Genomic DNA, 8,104 nt, shown 5'->3' on the forward strand with positions numbered 1-8,104 from the left:
CATTGTTGAGACTCGTCTTACCTCATAATTTCATCCGCTTTGACAGTTTCCTATGATTAATAATCATACGTTTAGCCTTTCTCGACACTTAGTCAAAACATCGCTAAAACTGTCGATTGGTACGGTTATTTGATCGTCCTCATCTATCGAATGGATCAGAGGTCACCAGCAATGCCAGGTGGTAGGGAAACAAAGTGAGGTTTTTCCCACGTTTGCATTAACTGCGCATTCATTTAACTAATTAATCTAATTACTTAATTGCCCCTAAGAATCTCACAATAATAAAAATTAACGAACAATATTTGGACTAATATTTAAGTTTCAATTTTCCATGGACCATTGAGGAAGAATGAGATATTCCACAACGTTTTGCGTGAAGAAAAACTGACCGGTAGCGCGATAGTTCCTCCTAAGTTCAAATGCCACTTTATTACGAAGCAATTCAATGTCCAAAACTAAAGATTATTTCAAAACATTCAGAGACAAGTTAAACAAGTAAAATATTATAGTCTACAAGCCACCATGCCAAATTTCGTTTTTTAATGTTTACTCTACTCTGAGATATTAAGCGAAATAGACGCCAACATCCACGAAATTCGTTGTCTTTTTTTACTTTTTTGTATTCGGGAGGTATTTGTATTTTTTGTATTTTTTGTAAACGTGAATATTTGCATAAAATCTCGGAGAGTCAAATTTGACACAATGCCATGACTTTCCCTTGTTATGTATATACGTATAAAAGCCGGAAAAGTAAAATCATTGTTTCAATTAATTTTAATTTAACTTTTTCTGATAAATTTACTTTTTCTAAAACCAGATTTGCATTTTTCGAAAGCAAAGTTATGTTCTTTTGTTCTTTAAATAGAATTTACTTTTCCTCAAATTGAATTGAAAATGAGCAGTCCAAATATTAGAAAATAACTACGTATGAACAGTAGAGACACTTAATAAAAAGTTATTAGCCGGAACATAAGTAATTAAAATAATTAAAATAATTAAAAACTTTGAAAAACTTCAATCATACAAACGAAAGTTTCTTTGATTGAAGTTTTTAATTATTTTAAACGAACTGTAAAAGTGGCCTCTTTCGTTCTTCAAACACCATCAGGAAATAACAATTTTACGGCGGAGATGACCTTTATTTGGTGGTTACTTCCTTGGACTCGACACGCAAAACGTTAAAAAGTTCCCTGTGAAAATTTCGTTTGTAACTTTTTTCACTTTAGTAGAGACACTGTTCTAAGACATACATGTTGACACCAAATACCGCCCTGTAGACTAGATTTAAAGAAAAGAATCTCACTATGTTCTTTATCAGTTACCATTCCACTCCGTGTTACCCGCATTAAGGATATCAATCGAAATTGATTTATTGTCATCCTTTGTTTTCTTTTTCCGGCAATCAACAACGACTTATTTAACCGTTCTTTTATATTTTTATATAACACGTGCCCACTTTTCTTGATGTTTGTATCGATTTCTGTCGGGCACTTCTGACAATATGCAGCCAAATAAATTTGTACAGTAATATTGTAAACATAAATTGTATAGAGCTAAAATATTTTCTGTAACAGTGTTTAAGGATGCGATGACAAGCCATGTGGCTTTGATCCTTAATCTAAAGCAGCGACGAACGTTCTTCTCTAAGTGTGAACATCGAGTGAACGTAGGTTTCTGCCGGCAGCGTGCGTGTTTTCTTACGGAGTTGAAACTTGCCTACAACTTCCTAACATTGATAGACAATTTCTCACTTTTCAATTAATATAAAACCTTATTGCAGAGTTGCATAATAGCCCGAGACAGAAAGCGTGAGAACGAAATCACTTTGCTAAAGCCTGTTGGCAGCATACTAGGACTTTGTGGGCCACACGTTGCTGACGAACCTCTGATTTCTCATTGCTAATTTATAAGGTTCCAATCCAGACAGCAGAAAACGTTTAATATTTATGATAAGAAAAATAATTTACGTTAAAATATAAACTAACACGAAAATACTAAAATTTGTCTTGGTTTTCTTTTTTCGCCCTTCCGTCGTTTCAAATTCCAGTGACAGTACAAAACAATTTTCACTAAAGGAGACGACCGCTTATTTGAAGCTACGTCTCCACAGAAAATGAAAACTGGAAAATGTCAATGTCGCTATTTACAATATAGACTTTCTTTCACATTAATTTTGCATCAAATATTTCTGACTTCTCCAAACTGTTATACGTAAAACAATTAGGAAAATGAATTTTGCTTCATTTAGTAATATCATGGAATAGCGTCAAAACTTAACGTTTGTAACACATTATATAATGTTAGGATTATTGTTGCGAAACGTCTAGAAAAATATATAAACGTTCTATTGAATGAGGTTTACTTTTACCACAACTATCTTTTAAAAGAGAAAAATTAACTGGCTCATCATTTATGAACCCAACTGTACTAACTAAAAGTGCTCACGTATTTTCAATTGTTTCGTCCTTTGGAAATTATAAAAATGTTATAGTGTACTGTACATCTTAAAAATATATGTATAATAATACGTAAGATTTGTTAAATAACTATTCCAAAATATTTACTGAAAACCGATAAAAGAAAAGTTAACTTACTTTTACTTATTCATAGATTCTGGAAAAAATACAAATAATTAAATGTAAATTATTTTATAGTCGACAGTGAATTAACATTCTTCAGAGTTTATACTGTATTGTATACTTAAAAAAACTTATTTATTCTAACATTTACATCATATAGAATATATTATAATAAGGGCAAAGAATATATAAATTAATATTATGCAACTTGTAATTAAACATTTCAAAAAATATCTACAGTAAGTAAAATGAAATAAAAATGTACCTGCAGATTAAGAATTGTTATCAACTTCTGTGTCGTTGTTTATTATCAGTTAAATATCAGTGTCTTTCTGAAATATTTATAAAATTAACTGGTCTGGAAACTACGCTCGGTATTTTATTTTATTCGTCTTCTTCTTCTGTAGTTGTTCTGTTCAACGGCAAAACCTTGTTGATTTATAAGGCTGTACGGAAAACAAATTTATTATTTTTAGCGTCATTAACATTTGGTTATTTTAACGTAAACATCAAATACGATTGTTAGTTCTTTCGTTTATTAAAACATAAAAATATATTCTTTTCATCTTCTCCATGTCTAACGAATGAAACTTTAGAAATACGTGTATATTTAGTCGCACACACGGAATGATTCTAGAAGCATTCCGCCCGAAGCCGCCGTCATCTTAATTAAATAAGCGCGTAGATCTGTACTTCAGAGGGCTACGATTTAACATTCGGCACACACATTTTTACTTAGACCGAGACTATTCTTTAGAGAGTCTTCGGGATTTTTTTCCGAAATAATGAGCTCTAGCATCAAAAAAAGAAAAGCCTTTAAATAGCCGACATTGCGAAATAGTATGCAATGAGCATAGAGTTGTGGATGAAGAGAATAGAGAAAACTGTGCGAAAGAGTTAAACACTATTCTAAAACGAGCCTCGGTGGCAACGGGAAAACAAATGCTCTTTTAAAATCGAACGAAGATGGAACCTGGTAGAAGTTAAAAACTCCCGGAAAAAGACCACGTGCATCTTAGGTAACAGGTTTGGATTTATTTGTTGTTGGCAAAACGGCTCACAAAATGCGCGCGCAAAAAGTCTTAGCATTTTGCAAGTAGTTCGAAATTACCAGTGACGAGCCGTCAATAACCTTTATTTATCGAAACAACCTTCTATTTGAAGTGAATAAATTGCTGCTTAATGAGCAAAGGTATAATTTATCCTAAATACTTGATCGTGGAGAAGGAAGGAAGAGGAGAAAAGAGTAGACGGTAAAATGTTGCCAGTCAAAATTGGAGTTGAAAATGTTAAGTATTTGGATAAAAATTTACCTCACAAACAATATTCAAGAAATTCGAGAAGTCTGGCGAAAATTTAATTAAATGTAAAATGTAGGCCTATCTTTATGTTGCGAAAAATATAGCGTAATTTATGATAAAACATTTAATTTATTTGTTTACTTTAACGCGACACGCCAGCGTTCTGCAGAGAAGGGATGCATTTCGGGAAAACGTTTTGAAGGAAACTACCCTTACTTAAGTGTTACAAACGTAAAATAATCTGGAAAACTCCACGCGGCCAGTGTGAGGTCCAGGGCAGAATTCGAAATTACATGCTAGAATGTTAACGAGTGTTCTACGAGGCAGTAAAACTTCCAACTTTTGAATGAAAAGCGATATAAAGTTAAACAACGATATAGCGAAATAATCTATTGAATTAAATAACGTCTCGGAAAGACGATTTAAAATTCTCCGTGTCAAAAAGGTAAACACAAAAGAATCGAGTTACGAGAAAGAGTTTCAAAGTTCAATAAATACCATCGGATCAACATCTGGAAACAGCACCGAGTTGAACGGAGACGTCGACCTCTCCCGCGGCCCAAATTGTCTAGAATGGACACAAAACGAGTCAATCGGAAAGTAACGAAAAGTATCGTCGATCGATCGAAATGAGAGATATGGAAGAGAACCCTTTCAAACTTAGCGTCCCGAGGACACTACGTTCTTCCCCAAGATTCACGTGGCGTTCCCGAAGACTTAAACCGTACTTTAAAAGAGTCTGGTTCCGGATCCATCCACTCTTTCCGATCAATTTTCTCTCGGGATACGCTCCAGTCGTATTCAAGTTTTAAGTTTCCTTTGTTGCGCTTCCCGAGCGGCCGACTGTCGGATGCACACTTCAGCCAATGTGATTCTGCCCCGGGGACAGTGATTAACCAGCGATCGATTCACAAGTCGTCAATCGTCGGCCTGTACCGGTGACATTCGCACTCTCTGCGAAATGGATTATTCTCTAAATGGAAATCCTGACTCGGAGTCCTAACCGCTTTGACGTACGATCTTTCGACTCGCTTGGCGTCCTGACGTAAATTTTGGCTATTTTTGTTCTTTATCTATAAATCTATACTATTTCGCGAGTCTTTCGGTATAAAAACTTTCTTTTTGTGATGGGAACTCTCGTCATTCCGTAACAACAAAAAACATTCATTGCTACTTAATGACATTACATCGATGATTAGAACAGAGTAGTGTTGAAAGTTAGATATGTTGGAATTTAGTAGTTTATCTAATGTTTGCCTCGATCACAAACAGCCCTAGTCAATAACTCTCGAGTTTCAATAATGCTCTGCGGCCCTCCGCTACTTTCCCAATTATTTTCCAAGCTACAAAAATTTACTTCCGTTTACACAAATGCTTTTTTCGAGGAAAAATGACGTATTACAACTGATAAAACTCGCGCAGGTAACAAAATTTTAACCGAACTATCCCATCTGTCGGCCCGCCTCCTCTAAAATAGGCACAGTTGGTATCCATAAAAGGCAATCTTTCGTTGCACCGACTATACAATGCTACGATTTAACTAAAAAACTCGATACGGAAGTTGGATGCGCGTGATTTTTCTTCTGCACGTGACTTTTGTTGCGTATACGTAGATAGAAGTTACGCGTTGACTTTTGCTTTCGGACCGGTACGGTAACAATCCACAAAACGGCTTCGACCTTTTTTCCAGGAGGCGAAAGATCGTGACAGCGTTATATACGGTAGGAACTTTTGGCGGGATCGGGAATGCGTTATACGAGAGGCGCTGCGATTTCCGACAGAAACAGGCAAGGAAACAGACGAAAAGAGTTAACCTGTAAGAGAGAGTGTTGTATCGAAGTTTAACCGTACTTTAATTAATCTAGCCACCTGCAGTAAACGTTGGTAAATCCGTCGGTCCGATCTTCGTTTAATTTAGAAGATACAGCCATATTAGTTTGGAAACGAAGATCCCGGTGTCGTAATTGACAACGCAACAACACGCTAAGAAACAGAGGACTAGAGTTTCTTCGCAATCGATCTGATCTTCCAGAAAACCAAACCCGCTCGATTATACGAATATCACACGACGATAATGTCAAAAAAAATAAAGCGATAATATATTTTATATAACAATTTGAAACGACAGAAAAAGACAAATAGATATACCTGTTCTTAGGCTAATGTCAAATGCAACGACTTCAGACTGAAAGAAAAAAGCAAGATATTTTATTATACATTTACGAAATTCTGCCAACTGACCGCACACGCACATTTTATCCCGTAGATAAAGAAATATCAGTAAAAAGAAAATACTTACCGGCAAACTATTTTTTCAACTGCAATTGTTGTAACCACCACAAGTATTGTCGCTATAGTCACCAGGAGGGCCGCAAGAGCAATAAAATTCAAATTGGCAGCAAACAGAATAATTTGCAAGATCGATGAGTTTACTTTTTAAAATTTAAACCGAAGACTGATATTATCTGTCTTATCACGCACAGTATTAAACGGCACGGCCGTAATATTCAAATCGTAAATACCATTCTACAGCGGGGTACCGATCACGAATAACGGAAAATAACCCACAACTACTATGAATTTATTAAATTAATATTTAATAATGTTATATAAAAGCACGGTTATCGAAAATTATATAACATAATATAATAAACATCGCATACATTTGGCAATTTGTGGAAATTCAATACGTGGTGGTGGTCAAACTTATATACGCATTACAAGCTTTTTTAATTGTTTTTAAAGTCAATTGGTTAATCCTGCCGTCGCCGATTTCTGTTCGCCGACGGTGGTTCCTTTAAAACTCGTCGCATCTCCGCCACCCGCAACCTTATTCACCACTCCGGATCTAAAATTACGTCGATTAAAAAAATCCAATAACCAGTTGCTTAACTTGCCTTATATCGTCTAGTCGGGCTTCTAGGCTATATCGCCCCGTGGTAAAGTATGACGTAATTGCATGTTGCCTAATAGTAGTTGTGTGCGTTTATGATAGTCATTATAAACGAAGAAAAATGTCTTCCGGGAAGTGTTTTAAGGGAAACTGGCTCCTATTCGAGCGTTACGGACGTGGAGAAAACTCCACGCGGTCGGCCCATCCGGGCCAGGCGCCAACCCACGACCGAACTCTCAGTGTTCGAGGAACGGAACGATTGGCCACTGGTGGGCCGTTGCTTAACTTTCCCAGGCAACATTTGGTGACTCCATCTGTTACGATATTTTATTATTAAAAACTTGTATATTTTTAATTATTATAAAATGGCAAACGATGAAATTTAGATGGTAGGGACGAGTTTTATAAAAATTGTAAATGCTGATAACTAGTAAAATCTCATTAAGTCTAACCCTACCGGACATACACACGACCCCTTTTTCTCTCTATCCCATTGACGTTTAATAACTAAAATTTAATCTCATCGATCCCCTAACAAACCAACCTCCCTGCAAAATTTCGAAACATTTCGACAAAAAGTCCGGGAGTTATTAATGTACACAAGGTGAACAAAATCGTGTCCCAAACACACATTAACATCCTTATATACAGAAATTACTCCCCCCAATTGTTTTGCGTTTGTTGACGTTTCAAGGTTTCCCAGTCGAAAAAATTTTAAAGTCTGGGGGAGTCATTTTTGACCAAGGTTGGGAAATTTGTTTTTTTTTTTTTTTTTTTTTTTTTAAATAATATTAAAACTATGTTTTTTCACGGTTTAGAGTTATATCTAGGTACAGTAGTTGATTTCATTTGGAACTGATGACACTCCGACTCATCACCAGATTGAAAAAGTTGACACAGAAAGCGTTCTACAAACTTTGAGTACAGATCCAGCGTTGTGGCCAAGAATTTTAGGAGACGCCGAAAGAAGTTTTTTAGTAAGACAACGTTCACCTAAACCAGTGGTTCCCAACCTTTTTTCATTAGCGTACCCCGTGACATGCCATATCTCTAGATTGTACCCCTCATTTAAGAAATTTAGTAAGTAACCGTATTGTTAATTTTACATATTGAAACTTTAAATTAAAGAAAAAAAAAACTAAAAGAAAAAATGTATAATAAAGTTGTGATTGTTGCAAGGAACATTATTTATCTAATAATTTTTTAATACTATTAGTTTGTGATACATAATATATTATTTTTTCTGCCATAATAACTAACTTTTTTCTGTACCCCTAAACAACCTATCGCGTACCCCTAGGGGTACGCGTACCACAGGTTGGGAATCGCTG

Source organism: Centruroides sculpturatus, unplaced genomic scaffold, assembly GCF_000671375.1.
Source record: "Centruroides sculpturatus isolate CEXI.00-Female unplaced genomic scaffold, Cexi_2.0 scaffold1115, whole genome shotgun sequence".
Lineage (NCBI taxonomy): Eukaryota > Metazoa > Arthropoda > Arachnida > Scorpiones > Buthidae > Centruroides > Centruroides sculpturatus.